We start from the raw sequence: 16,172 nt of genomic DNA, 5'->3' as shown, positions 1-16,172 counted from the left end.
TGACACTCTGCAATTTGTTGTCAAGATATTAACAATTGACATAAAAATATTATACCATATTTAATTAGTTTTAATAAGTTTTAATCATATTATACAATATCAACTTAGTTTTAATTATATTATACAATATCAAATTAATTTTAAATACTTCACACCAAATTTATCTTGAAAGTTAGACTAGACCAACAAGAACTCTTTAACACAAGCAATTATGAGGCTGCTTCTTTTTGCCCGATTCCCAAGAGATACAGATAACACCTGCTTGATCAGAGATGTACTTACTCACTATCTCCTCACGCTAAACTTATTAATATTGAAATGATTGAATATATATGGCAAGGGTGTAACTATCCAAGTGAATAGTAAATATTAAGCTCTGTCCATGTACATTCACAAATATCAAAATCTACAGATACTTACTCAAAATTGTCATCTTTTGCTTGGGGAAGTATTGGTGTTGAAATTTCTTCTGAAAGATCATCTGCATGTTGTTTTTTGAAAAGAATAAGATAATCATAACTATTTTTAAAATCATTAAAATATGACAGTTATAGCCCAGATAAAACTGTATAACAGAAATAGTGACAAATCCAATACGGCTTCCTCTTAATTTAAAGAAGACAATTTAAGTATACTTACTGAAAAGTCTCATCATCGTCCACAAGAGGGGGAAGTACAGGTATTGTCTCTCACTAGACAAGCTTGAGTCAGACACTATATAAGAAAAATCATAAAATAAACAAATGTAAGATGTTTTAAAAAAAAATACTGCACATCTGTAATATAAATATTTTACTTTTGAAAACTCAAATTTCTGATTACATTGACATGGCACGTCCATCACCACCTCTGGATGCCCTTGGATTTCCCTTTTTTTTCCCTCTTGTACCTCTTCCTCTACCTGGTCTTCCTCTACCTGGTCTTGTTTTCTTCCCTCCTTTTGTATTCTCAGAAGAGAACAGACGCCTTTTCCCTGCAGGTTGTTTTCTAAAAGGAATCAATAAATATTATAACAAAATTTTCTTTTACACATGTATGTACATTAATGATTTCACCTCAGTAAATGCTTTATATTATACGTTATATATGCACAATATTAATTGTAATACAAACACTTACTCATGTTGAACATTTGGGAGGGTCTGAGTTTCATCGGTGCAGATTTTAATATTGCTGAGTTCTTCGGTTTGTCTGACAGAGAGACTCGCTGAGTTTGAGACTCTTTTTGTAAAGCTGAAATTGTACTTCCCCGGAGTAAGAAACTCAATACCTCCCTGTTCATGTTGTTCTTCAAGGGTTTTCTAGACTTCGGACAGTTTTGGTTTTTCCTGTGAGAGTGGTTCACCACTCTCAAATTTCTTCACAATATCTCCAAAACCAAAATACTTGTATAAATTTCTAGAACTTTCTTTGATAACAAACAGAGTTTCAACGGGTTCGGAAACTTGCTTTTGTAATGATTTGACAATTTTTTAAAATTGTTTTATGTTTCTTGATTTTGATTGTCTTAATGCCTGTCTTCTGTTTTTTAGTCTTTCCTCCTTTTTCGTTATTTTTATTTCTGCAGGTCTACGTCTTTTGAACTGTTTTGCCTGTGACTCATTGGTTTCTGAAAAAGAAAGGAAATTGTCAAGTAGACATTTCAAAGGAATAAGAACAGGCAAACCAAAGGGTGATGTAAATTAGGGTTCACAAATGCAGAGAACTGTTATAGTAATTGATGATGTCGGGAGATCTATCATTAAATTGACAAGATGTGATCCAATTAAAATTTAACACAATTGGCTTGGTATAACATATCCTTGTGTACAATCTTACTGTACTGATTTGTTTTTCTTGTGTACACGTGTGTATATAATTTTATCCCATGTTTACCCCTTTATCCCGTGGAAATGACTCATTGGATAATTTTTTTCATAATCCACAGTTAAGTGCAGTTGTGACGTCACAATGGTTTTTGCGTTAGAGTGATGAAGTAAAATAAAGTGGAGTCCTATATAAAACAGTGTAAAACATTGGTTGTGAAGTATTAAACATGGGATAAAAAGAATCTCCCATGATTTATAGTTGGATATGACTTTTATCCAACTCGTTGTGTGTTTTTATCCCATCGCCAAGGCTTGGGGATAAAAAACGCACAACTCGTTGGATATAAATTATATCCAACTACAAATCATTGGAGATCCTATATATCTATTACTTAATACTTCCTGTCTGTGCCCATGTCCTGACGACGGATTTACGGAATTTTAATTCCTCGTACTGTAGAAGATCTAAAAACTAGAGAAAGATACAATGCAGCAAATATTATTTGATGAACTTTATAATAAATTACTTGTATATAAGCAATATTAATGTTTTTTTTTTCATACATCATAAAGACATGAACACTAAAGAAAAATAACATGATTACAAAACATGTGAAGCGTGAACAACTTTAATTAAAGCGTGAAATGACTATGCATATTTCAAAATATCAAGTATTGCTAAAACACAATTCAAAAATAAAAGGGAAAATCAAAATTCCCTTTTTTTGACCCAATTTTTCATATCTGCAGTCATTTTCAGTGCAACAAGCAAAGGATAAGCTTTCAAAAGGCAAGGTTTAAGGAACGTTCCTCAGTCTTTGACTTCTAAAAGCATTACAAAGACACTGAAAATCATAAATTCATACAAAACACTTCTTATTGAATGTGTCTGTTACTCAGAAAATTTCCTATATCAATTTTGATTGAAATTACTTCATAGAAAATTTGAGGAACGTTCCTCTTTTCAGAAAACAGGAAAACTGTCCAAAAGATTTCAGCAAGACTTCAGTATGCTTGAAAGCTGTACAAAGCATTTGAGGAACGTTCCTCTTTTCAATGCATTGAAAGCTATGCAAGGCATCCGAGGAACGTTCCCTTCCCCCTTTCATTTGGCTAAACCTGCATGATAGATCTGAGGAACGATCCTCCTTTTATTCAGACTCCAAGATTTACAAAACATTTGGGGAACGTTCCTCTTTTTTTATTTAGACTCTAAGATTTACAAAACATTTGGGGAACGTTCCTCTCTTTTTATTCAGACTCTAAGACTTGCGAAGCATTTGGGGAACGTTCCTCTTTTGTTATTTAGACTCTAAGATTTACAAAACATTTGGGGAACGTTCCTCTCTTTTTATATAGACTCTAAGAAATACAAAACATTTGGGGAACGTTCCTCTTTTTTTTATTCAGACTCTAAGATTTATAAAACATTTGGGGAACGTTCCTCTTTTTTTTATTCAGACTCTAAGATTTACAAAACATTTGGGGAACGTTCCTCTTTTTTTATTCAGACTCTAAGATTTACAAAACATTTAGGGAACGTTCCTCTCTTTTTATTCAGACTCCAAGATTTACAATACATCTAAGGAACGTTCCTTTTTTCAGTGCCGAGATCTATGAACAGATTTTGAGGAAGTTCCTCCTTTATAGTCTGGCAGACATCTGTAAAATATATTTCATTTTTTGGTCGGACCAAATCTGCGAAAGAATTTGAGTAGTGTTCCCATTTCAATCTGACCGAAATTAAAACATCCAAGGAACTCTTTTTATTCTGACTGAGATCTATACAAAGAATATGAGGAACGTTCCTCTTTTCAGTTGGACTGAAATCTAAGCAAAATAAGCGAGAAGCATCAAATTTCCTCATATCAAAAAGAAAGCTAAGGCCATTCCAAGTTTTCTCTCTGTCTGTGTCCACCTTAAATTCGAAAACCTATCTTTCTATCCGGAAATGACACACAAAATAAAAGGGGAAAAAACACAACACTTTAAGCACAATTCTAGAATTTTTATCACCATATGAGAATTCTCCTTGCATTGTAACTAAGTTAAACTACTAGTTTATTGATACATAAAAATTTTGGTACATCACTTAAAAGAGAGAGTTGCCTATAGCAAAAGAGTAAAGTTGTGTTTAAAATATTTTTCATTGATTTTAATTTGTGTGTTTGTTTTTAATTTCATAAGCACATAATCAATCCATCCACTGACGCTAAACATTGAACAAAAACTTGGAATGGCAAAACCTTGGAATAGCAAAACTAACCGAGAACATATTACCTTTCATTAACTAAGCAATTGAAGAACGTTTTAACTTTCATATTTTAAAGTCGCCTGCATGACGCAGTGGTAGAGCATCTGCTCTAGAGTCGCGAAGTAAGGAGTTGATCCTTAAGTAGTGGGTTCGAATCCCACTACGGAAAGAGGAGACCCGTCCTTCGGATGAGACCGTATAAACCGAGGTCCCTTGTCGCAGTTGGTGCTGGCACGAAAAAGATCCTTCGATGCTCAATGGCCCTGAGTGCCAAGTATAGGTAAAAAATTTGCAGCTCTCCACCAGCAAGTGGTGGCGTCTCCATATGAGTGAAATATTCTCAAGAGGGACGTTAAACAACAAACAAACAAATAAAGATTTTAAATTTGAATCAATCTTTTGATTGATATAAAAGTCATCTGTTTTCGAAAGCATTTCCAGTTTTCATTTCTTTTCATGATAACAGTGTTGTATATTAGGTTCTTATACTTATCAATTTACAGACGAAAAGATACATTAAAGTTCTTGGTTTTTCAAATACTGTATTGGAATTCCTTATTACTCAAATGCCTAAATATACACAGAGAACAAAATGTGCCAGTTTATGACAATAAAGGCACTCCCATTCCTATGTTTAAGGGGGAAAAAAGACAGTTTTCACAGAAAAGGAAAACAAACAAAAGTGACATATACATATACTAGCTCTAAGCAGTAGAAACAAGTTTGAAACACATATAATAGTTGTAAAAAAAAACCTGTTAAAGTAATATTACTTGTACTAAAAAAATAATATTGATAAGTTTTCAATGATACATGTACAATGAGAAAAAGTTATTGCAGGCTTATATTCCTTATTATTATAAATGTACTACACTTTAAGATATATAACTTTATAAAAAAGGAATATAATAACTCCCATAGCTGCAGACAGATAAGCAGAAACACACATTTTTCGTCCACTGTGAGGCAACACACACAGTTACCAATGTGACATTAGTTCTTAAAGATTGCTTTGAGCTTATCTATGATATATTCAGGCAGAACTTTCTCTGCAATGAAATTAAATCTGCAGGCAACACGTGTGTTCTGGACAACATCTGGGTCACATCCAAGAAATTCAGGGTTGAGTTCCCACGTGGAATTGTAACTTCCTGTTAGCCAAGAAACCTTCAATTTAGATTTCGCGACCTCATTGACGAGTGCCAACCAAGGTCCCCATCGATGAAATCCCACTGATCTGGCTTGAGAGCGCTTTTCTTTGGTGGTGGAATGTCCAGATCTTCTGTGGAATCTGTATTATGAAATTGACATTTTAACTCTTAATTGTTAAAATTGAATCTATTACAGTATAACAGTAAGGGTTGAAGGAGGTAAACTGAATCGTTTTCAAAATATCAGACAGTTTCAGAATTGAAATGCAGATCAATCCTGCATAAAGTTTCATTTGCATAATCCAGTTGGTCTTCAACAAAATATTACGCAGGTAGGTTAAGGCTTCCCAAAGAATATGACAGTGCACTCTGTGCCTTCACATCTCTGAACTACCAAAATATGACGTCATAATGGAAAATGACGTCAGGTCACTGCAAACTTGAGGTGTTATGACGGGGAGAGTGTCATGAACTTAACACTTTAATTCAAACTGCATGTAAAATGCTAAATAGCTATTGCAAAATTCACGGGTCGTTAAAGGTTTTTTAAGTCTTATATGTCCGAATATTTTAAAAATACACCGCTTACCTACCCTTGATTGAAATTCATCAAAATGCTTATGAAAAATATACTTTTGAAATGTACTCTGTTTAATACCCGTGGTTGGAGGTAGAATTTATTTTGTGTGTATAAAAGAGTCTGGCGCAGGTGATTAATGAGGATTAATCTGAGAATTTTTGTGGAAATCTGTAAGAAGAGGTTGTTTTCTAACTGAATCTTGCTTGGGAAAAATGTGTGTTGGCTTTGTTTTTAATACAGATTACGATATTGTGTGGAAAATACCCTCAAATTTATAAGAAAGTTGAATTTCTCAGGAAATATTTTGTACCCAAGTAATACTATGACTTTTCCCAAGCACATTTCGGATACACAAGGATACAATGAGTTTATTTATATAACAAAATGTTAATAATTATTGTGTTATTCAGCTGCGTTGAAGCGATTTATATGAAACACTTCAAAAAATTATAAATGACCGTCACGTGATCAACAAAGTCATGTGATATCATGACAAATATGCTAATATATAGCCGAGGAAACCCTTTATATAAATTGGAAGTACTAAAGTTTAATACTTATAAATTAAAACCAAAACCGACCTCGCAATGATATATTATGTTTTGAGCGCATTTTAAAGCTTCGGGAAGCCTTAACATAGCTGCGTAAACTTGTTTTGGTTAAATTGGAGATATGAACCAGAATAATTCCAGAAGAGGTAGGGGGCCAATCTAGACTTGTGAAAATTGTCCTCTTCTCATTTCATATACCATTTCGCTTGATACAGTTGCAATTATTAATCAGCAATACCTTCAAGAAGAATGGATGGTTGTTAAACATATTCAGTATATGCCTAAAAAACATCAAGAGGCCCATGGGTCACAATGCTCACCTGGGTCTATATGGCCCTGCTGTTTTTCATCACCCATTTTTTTTTTTATTATATATGCACTTCCTAAGGATGCATCATTATCAATAAGACTAATAATGGCTTTGCTGTTCTTGTGAATAAGATTTTTAAAGACCTTTTCCTATATATTCCTAGGTAAAACTTGATACCCCATTGTGGCCTAACCCTATTCCCAGGGGTTATGATTTTGAACAAATTTGAATTACATTGTAATATCTGAGGATGCTTCCAAATCAGTATGACTAAACATGGCATTGTTGTTCTAGAGAAGAAATTTTCCTATATATTGTGTAAAGCTTTGACCCCCCAATGTGGTCCCACCTTGAATTGAACAAACTTGAATCTACACTGTCTGAGGATGCTTCCATATCTGTATGACTAAACATCGGGCTTTTTTGTTTTAGCATTTTTTTTTCCAAATTGATGGCTCTAACAAGTAATTTGGTTGATTGCCTATCTAGAGTTCATTTTTCGTAAAGATTTCCTACATATTCGTATGTAAAACTTTGATACACCATTGTAACCCCACTCTATCTTGGGGCCATCATTTGAACAAACAAAGCTACAGTTTGTAAAGAGGAACTTTTTTGGACGGACGGACGGAAGACAGACAAAAAGTGATCAGTTCAGGTGAGCTAAAAGTAGTCTTATAACCTATTAGCAAGATGGAGGGATTTCACAGTTTTGGTTAAATTAAGTTATTTTTCAGATTGTCTATTGAGGTGTCATACCTAAATTATCATATGTGAGTGTACAAGCATATTCTATCTCTCAAATAAAGCCCCCAATGATTCAGTCAGGTCATCATTGTGAAATTAACATGCCTACTCTAGAGATCAGTAGCAACAGTTTGTCTCCAGGCTGCTCAGGAGATGAGTACAAGACATTTAGCATTCTTATGTAGACATTTGGCATTGACATTTTGAAATTACCTCTGTCACTCTTCCTTTTGCTGCAAGATTTTTCTTGCATTTCTTTCAACATTCTGCACTCCTTTGTAGCTTTATTTAATTTTTCCTGTGAAACAAAATACATACACATATAATAAATTGTTTGTTTTTTTTTCAGATTACTTTTGATGCATTAATATTCATATTTTGTTATTTTTTAATCTGGAAAAAAAGAACTTGCCCTCAGTGAAATTATTCCATGTAAATGTTGTTCTGCTTTTGCATTTCTCTCTGAAAGTTCCTCTTTTATTTTATTTTTCTCCACTGAAATCAGTTCTATTTTATCCTCCAGTTTCTTCGATTTCATTTTTAGATCATTGATCTCCTCACAGTGTTTGGCTTCTCTTTCCTATTATGAATACACAATATGCAACACATTTAATTGTCATATCTTACATTGACACTTGAACTTCAAGTTGGCTTATGGTTTTAGAATAATGAAAACAAAAATTGTTACTATAATGATGGTCTAAGCAGATATTGAAATAACAATTATCTGAAAACAATTTTGGACAAATAAAAGATATTTCGTCTGAATTTCACTAGCACTTCATCATGAATATCCAGATGATTTTAGTATATGGACGATTTACCTTCAATGCTATGTACATGATTTTGTAGTTGACCGAGTCTTCATCTTCTTGATTTTTATCAACTTGATCCAGTTCCTGGGTCTGATTCATTGCCTAAAATTGATGAATTTTGCTAAATTAGTTTGAGCACTTGATAATTTCTGTTTGTTTTGCATTGTTTTGAAAGTGGTCCACCTTTCCCTAGTCAAAGGTATTTTAGATATATAAAATTATAATACCTCTTCTTCCACTTGCAAATCAGATGACTTCTCAGGTTCTGTGTTGAAAAAACTATCTTCATCGCAGCTAGAAAAGTAGAGGTTAATAGGTGCATGTATTATGTTTAAAAATTGCAATTCCAATTCATTTCACAATTCAAATATTTTTGACATATATATATATATATATATATATATATATATATATATATACTCAGATACGTACTTTTTTATATATTTACTCATATACCTACTTTTTTGACCTGTTGCAAAGCACAGTCAACTCCTTAAAATTGATTTCACCCTCAATATACTTCTGAAGAAATGTATTTAGGAGAATGGTGTCTTTCACTCAATCCACTGGTTTCAGAAGCCTTCCGCTCACTTTCTCTATCTTCCTATCCCGCTTCAGTTTTTCGACACTTTTAAGAAATGTTTCCCAGACTTCACTTGGAAGCTGAGCCAGCCGCATTTCGAATCCAAATCTGTTGTTTAGAGTTTTCCTCTGTAAATGATTAAAAAAATTAAAATACACACTTTAATTTCTTCAATACAATTAACATTACTTGTTGACTTAAAATGTTTTGTTACTGATAAGTATTAAGAAGTAATAATGGAATAACCTACACTGATTGATCCCATGCATATTTCTAATCCTTTTTTCCATTTTCTAATTACATCTTTAGCTGTTGGTGTTTTAGTGGCGATTGTTTCAGGGGCAGACTTCATTCCTGCTTTTTCGAATAAAGCATACCTAAACAAGGTCGCCCTGTTGACCAAATCCAAATCACTTCCCATTTTTCTAACTTCATTGTGCTGATTGGCAATGTACTTTGCCTCATCAGGGCTAAGATCTTGGTATATAAGGCACATTCTCAATTCAAATTGGGATTTGTTCGTTACGTCATCCCTTCTTAATATGTTTTGGAGTGCTTGTCGAGAGTGGTTGCCTCCAATAACTTCTAGATGGCATTTATCGTAGTTGGTATCAAAATCGCCACAGACGTTGACAACCATCAACTGAAAGTAATTATGTGGTCTTAAAAGAAATTCCTCTTCCAGTTCTTTAATATGCTTTTTGTCTGGCTCTCTAAGTAGGTTGATGAAATCAGGTTGAACTAAGTGCTCCACTGGTAGTTCTTTATAGTCTATAAAATCAAATTTTATTGATTGTTCAAAGTGCTGTCTAAATGATTCCGCAATATGCATATCATAAATCAAAATTCTAAGCAATAAAATTATCTTTGCCATCATACAGAATCAATTTTAGTGATCAATGAAAAATCATTGATGTCATTTTTTACCTTTAAACTTTTCATGAATTCCTTCCATAGCTTCTTTATTGGTAACTTCCGCTGAAGTTTCCTCTGGCAAGACATTTCTTTCTTCATTTGAAGTGTTTTCTTGCAAGACATTTTTGTCTTCATTTGAAATTTTCTCTGTCATAACATTCTGTTCCTCAGATGAAACTTAAACAAACAAAAAATGTTCTGCTTAGTAATTAAAGCTTGTTAAAATATATTGGACCTCAGGATTTGCAGCATTTAGTGTGTTCATGTGTGTGTGTGTGTGTGTGTAAGGGACGGTGTGAGTGTTGTCTTGAAAGGAAAAAATTGAAGGGTTAAAATGAGGAGTAATTTGCACCGATGGTTAACTTCACTTATTTTCATGACATACCAGTGTTGCTGCTTTCATTCATTTCTGTAGAATCTTTTCTCATTGGAGAGGTATCAGTTGGTTTTTTAGGATCTGAAAAAAAGAAGGAAATTTCGATGAATATATTTGAAGATTTAGAGAAGTGCATTTAAATATGTTTTGCATATGTGCTTTTGAAAAAAGTCTGTCACAAAATCATCATTTATTTATTTATTTATTCTTTCTCTCAATTCATTACTTCGTAAATGGTTGTACTAGGAAGTTAAGGGTAAGTTATAACAGAGAGAAGTAAAAGTTATAAAAACAATGAAAATACAACCAGACTAATTGTATCAAACAAGTCTTTATTTTGAACTTTTCCAAACACAAGTAAAATCACCTCATTAAATTTTAATGGTTTAACTAATAAATTATTTAAAAAGGCAAATAATTAAAAAAGGTCTGAAAAATATTTTGTTACTCTATTTTTAATGTAGATAACTTTTCAATGTTCAAGGTCATTTGATTTTGGAATGAGAAGCGGTCACCCATCCAAGTGTTATACAGGCTCGCCGTTGATTAACTTGCCTGAAACCTCACTAGCGAGGCAGTATAAGTTCCCTATACACCATCTGCTACAATATCACTGTATCCGATACAAACGGTTGCATCTGAACATTTAAATATGGTAGTCTCAAAAGGGTTTGAGATCTGACATCATGAATTGCAAAAGTTATATATAGCAAGGAAATATATGACTATAACTGGAAATTCCAAAATCTTAAATGTTTTAAAGACAGACTATGAATAAGACTGAAGTATACATTATAAATTAAGATATTATCCATCTAATTTAAGCTTAAGTGGAAACAAAAGCCAGAAGATTGAAATAATTAACAACAGTTCAATATGAGATAATTCAGATACAATAACATGTACGCACGGGTTGTAGATAAATACTGACTCGTAAGAAAAATGTATTTTTATGAAAGATGGTCAATCTAAAAACATAAAAAATACGAAATCATTGTATATATATATTTTTGTCTATAACAATCACTTCTTATCTGAGTCATGACACCCAGCAATTTGTTTAGAAATATTTTTAAAAAATATGATTTGATAATATATCAAATTAATTTTGATAATTTTGCAACTGATAGACCCGATCTTGAATTCCAAAATACTGTAATAGAGTAACTTTTAAGTGATCCAATTTGATTTCATTACAAATGCTGATTGATAATGAAACATTTTACTTCTGTCATCCCAAACAACAAAGCCTTAAAATCTTGACAGCTTTAATTGATATAATGCCAGTACCTAAAAGTAATGTTCACTCGGTTTTTGCTAAGAATAGTCAATTCCCCGTCAAATGATTCCAAAGAAATGTTCATTCAATTTTGTTTAAAATAGTCAGTTTGTCAATAAATGATAACAAATTATAAATTTTGAGCATTAACAAAGGGAGTTTCTTAAAAATATGATAGTGTTATTAATTGGCCAAAAAAGAATTAAGAAATAATGTAAAAATGTCTTTGAAAGGGAAATTCTTTATGCATTATTATGTGACCCAACAGTGTATATCAAAAAGAAAGGAAACAAATGATGCTGAAAAAATATTTTGAAGCACAATATAAAATCACTATAACAAATTAAAAACTACAGAAACTAAAAAATACTTTAAACACAACAGAAAAACTGTGACTCGATCGTTATATAATACTTTGAAAAGAGAAGTACATCATATGATTTGTCGTTATTAATTAGGGAAAAATACAGATTTATGCAATTTTGGCACTTCTATAGGTGAAATGTTTTGTCAATGTTAAAATATGTAGCTTTCGATACTCTGTATATTTTTATTAATTAACAGATGTATAAAATTATTATTATTTTTTAAATAAATTGTGTATTTTTTGATTATGTTAATAATTACAAAACATTTTGAGGTTATCAGCTGTCCCTTAGCAGTAAGGGAGTTTCAATCCTGAGCTTTTGGGAAGGTTTCTCTCTGAACCTATAAACTGAAAAGTTTGCATCATATATATATAGAGAGAGAGAGATATATTTTGAGACTTCCAGTTTGCAGACAACATAGAATTATTTTATGCAGCTAGATAATTCTTAGTTGATTCTAAATTACATAAAATAGGTTATTTCATAGTGTCATATATTATATATTAACTTTTTTAAAGATATCCCCATACCCCCAAACCCGGGGTTGAACTCTCGATCTACGGAACCTGTTTCCTAGAAGCACATGAACAGCGCGCTAGGACCGCTCGGCCATCTAGGCCAGTCAAAAACGCTTGATGCCGATGGAATTCTAGTGGCATCACCCTACACTACACGGTCATTGAGAAGGAAAGTGAGATACAGTTACTTGGACATTAGTTTTATTAGAGGATCATTACCGATATAATATACATTGTGATAAAATTAATTATTATTTATAAAGCACATTTTACAAAAACTCATAGACCTATAAATATTCTGTATTTTGGACAGTTTGATAACTTTTTAAAGTGAAGACCAACCCTTCCAAGTAAAAATAACTAGATCCGCCCAGAATAGGTTGGCCATTCCATGCAGTTAAATTGGTCTTATAGCACCTCATCAAATCCCAGTGCAATTATTATCTCAGCTAGACGTGTCTGTGAGTAGAGAATGGATGATAGCTCTAAATGATTTGTTCAAGCGAGGCAGTTAATGGGTTTCGACTCGCCAATTTAAAGCAGGGATAATTCACTATGTCCAACAATTATAAAGCAGGGATGAAATATGACCGGGGATTTGAGATTAAAAGAGATATTGTATTTATCTTATCAAGTGAATGTTTCCTCAAAGAAAGATTTAATTAGTGGAGTTTTCTATGACCAAATTCTGAGCTCTTTTTTTTTAATATAAAAATGAAGTGTTTCTTATTTTGAAATAACACTGGATATCCATTAAAAAAACAAAATAAATATTGACTTTAATGAACTCGTTATATAAAAAAAAAAATCTTTATGGTTATCAACATTGGCAAAAGATTTTAGCAATAATTAAGTTACAGATATGTCTGGGAGAATGTATATTTGTTTGATATCATGTAGAAATAAATGATGTCCAGCTCAATTTAATTACAATTTAATAACTAATTGCAAATAAAAACAAAATTTGAAATAAAATGAGTATAAAATTAATTTGAAATTCGTATTATTGATGAAGACATTCAAGACTATAGTGTAAACTTAATTACCACAATAAACATCTGTGAGTGTTTGACCCTGGACCAGTCAAAAGAAGAATATAAATTTACTAGTGCCTTCTCATGATGTGGTGGTGATCTGTTTATTATTTTTATTTTTATCTTTAGATCCTGTTGAAAACCTTATCCATCTGATATATTCACTTGTGAGATTGTTTGTCGGTATTGGTTTCCATTTCTCTTTGATTTGTTAAACCTAATGAAAATACTTTGAAGGAAATCGATTTTTTAAATTGTTTGGAATATTTTAGTCCTTTTTCTTAATAGAGAAATCAATATATAACATTATAAATCAATATAATTTAAATTCAATCTTTGATCTAGCTTTCAATTAAAATTTTGAATTAATGTGTTGGTTTCAGAAAGAACAACTATTAATCTAATCAATTTGACTTCTTATAAATAAAATCTGTTCAATGCAAATAAGGTGAAAAACCATCTGATTACAAAATCCTTATGAAAGCATGAATTAAATAAATATATTTCTAAGTTTTTTAGAATTTTTACCCAGTCCCAGTTGTAAAGTTTATAGACTGTCACAATAAAAATATGCTCAAGTAAATCTTAAACATGTATCAAACTAACCCATTATGAAAAGTATAACAAGACAGATTTAGACAATATGTAAAAAAAAATAACAATTACAGAAATTATCTGTATGTTCATTATTACCTATTTTAGGAAATTTTAGGGGCAACTGAATATACGAACTTATTATGAAACTCATTTTACAGCATCCTGATCTATACATTAGAGCATGGGTATTGTGTGTGTAGTAGGGCTAGGCAATAATTCCAATATTCCGGTATACATGTATTACAGTATGTTGACAAAAAAATATCGTATTGCAATACATTTTTTGTAATACTGAATACCGGCAAAATGCTTGGACTCAGGAATCCTACCATAAAATATAAAGAAAAGTTGTCAGAAAGGTTTGCGATCATGCCAAACAGTAAGACAAAAAGCTGGGTGTATTTAGTTGCATAACTGTAATTCAATCAACAGGGTAACTTTTATTGGTTATTTATAATAGTTATGTACACATTTTACATGTAGAAGGAAGTTGATATAGAAAATTCCATTTAAATTTTTGTTGAAAATATTGCATTATATATCGCAATACAGTAAAAAATATCGCAAAATATCGCAATACAAAAATTCTAGCCAATACCTAGCCCTAGTGTGTATTTAATTTTAATTTTTGTATCAAAATCATTTAAATAATCGTGTACAGATTCCTAAATACTCCTATACATTGCAAAGGAACTGTAAAACCATTGTCAATTTATTTTGATAACATCACTTGAAGGCTTTTTTATCTACATCTGTACCTAAATCGGTTTTGTGGTAAAAGTGTTGCAAAATAAAAAACTAATTATAGTAATTTTCTGTTTGACAGTCATTACATTTTTATTTCTTTAAAGCTGTGGAGCAATTCATCCTTGATTATTATACAGCAATGTCTTCAAATTCCCCTTTTGTAATCCTTTCTATTTATATTTTAACGAAGGGGATGACATTGCTTTATAGCTTTTCTCAGACACAAGTGTAACATGAATGAATGTACTTTAAATCCCTATAACTAAATCTGGTCAAAATTGCAAGAACTTATAAAGTTGAAAATCATTCATTTTAAATCAGATCTGCAATACAAGTAAGCAAATAAAAAAAGCATAACATTTAGAAATTGAAACATATCGGATATAAAACCAACAGTTTTTATGCACGGATCTAGATGGGGGGGGGGGGGCTGTCAGGGGTCCCCCCTCTGGAATTTGCAGAGTTTAAATGTATATACTAATCCAACTAAAATGATCTTGGACCTTCCCACCCCAAAAAAAATGTGAACCCGTGTTAAGTGGATATGAAAAGTCATACATATGATGCTTACGTAGGATTGGATGGCTACCCCCCCCCCCCCCACCCCCACCCGCTAAATAGGATTTTCACATCTGGGGTTTAGGTTTTATCTGTTTTTTGTTTGTCAAGAAATTTCTTGGATTTTTTTCTTTGACTGGGATGGACTCCCTCTACCCATAATACATTCCCGGATCTGTGCCTGGTTTTTGTGGCGAGGACAGATGGCATTATTTTAACAATCAAGTGCATGTATTATTGCACAATATATATTCCAGAATGGGAAATATATTATTTATGAAAAGTAAAACAATTTTTAAAATAGTGGTAATTAATGTCTGAAGCTTCTTGAGATATGATTACATTATCCATTTATAAATGTAGTAAGGGATTAACAAACCTGAATTTTGAAGTGTTTTCCATCTTTGTACAAATGCAGTCCGTCCAGTCACATGCCCAGCAAACAATCTACAAAAATCACTGTCACTCAAATCAAAATCTTCTAGGCGCAGTATTTTATCATGGCCATTCATCATAACCTTTAAAGTTTATTATGATCCATCTTTAATCAATTTGTTTTAGAAGAAGATGTGAAATATTTTCTAGTAATGTTTTAAAACAGATAACTTTTCCTTCAAATTAGCATTAAACATACAAGCAAATCTATCAATTTATCTATTTCATGGAAATCCATGGGAATAAATTCAATAAATAATATTGAACAAATGAATAAAGAAAAAAATATTACCTTGACACATCCCGCATTGTTTGCAACACCTATATCCCAAATTTTTCCTACAATGTTTCCATTCTGTTTCATGAACAATGCATTATTTTTTCCTTTGGAAATGGACCACATTTTGTATCAGTACGAAATCTGTAATATCTTAGTAGAAAGCTGGCTACAGTTACTCTGAGTGTTCACGCCCCTAAAATCTTATCAGCATCCAGTTTGTGATTGACATTTGATGTTTGTAGTATCAGAGATCAGGTTGCTTGTAA

General features: G+C 32.0%; 1 pseudogene; it reads right to left on the bottom strand.

Annotated features, from left to right (window-relative positions):
• Positions 1–1,472: 1,472 nt before the first annotated feature.
• LOC133179875 (repetitive organellar protein-like) lies at positions 1,473–15,928 on the bottom strand (annotated as a pseudogene).
• Between the last annotated feature and the right edge of the window lie 244 nt (positions 15,929–16,172).

Source organism: Saccostrea echinata, unplaced genomic scaffold (genome assembly GCF_033153115.1).
Source record: "Saccostrea echinata isolate AGI-Se365-2 ecotype Australia unplaced genomic scaffold, CSIRO_AGI_Sech_v1 ptg000005l, whole genome shotgun sequence".
Classification (NCBI taxonomy): Eukaryota; Metazoa; Mollusca; class Bivalvia; order Ostreida; family Ostreidae; genus Saccostrea; species Saccostrea echinata.
This window is presented reverse-complemented; position numbering and strand designations above follow the sequence as displayed.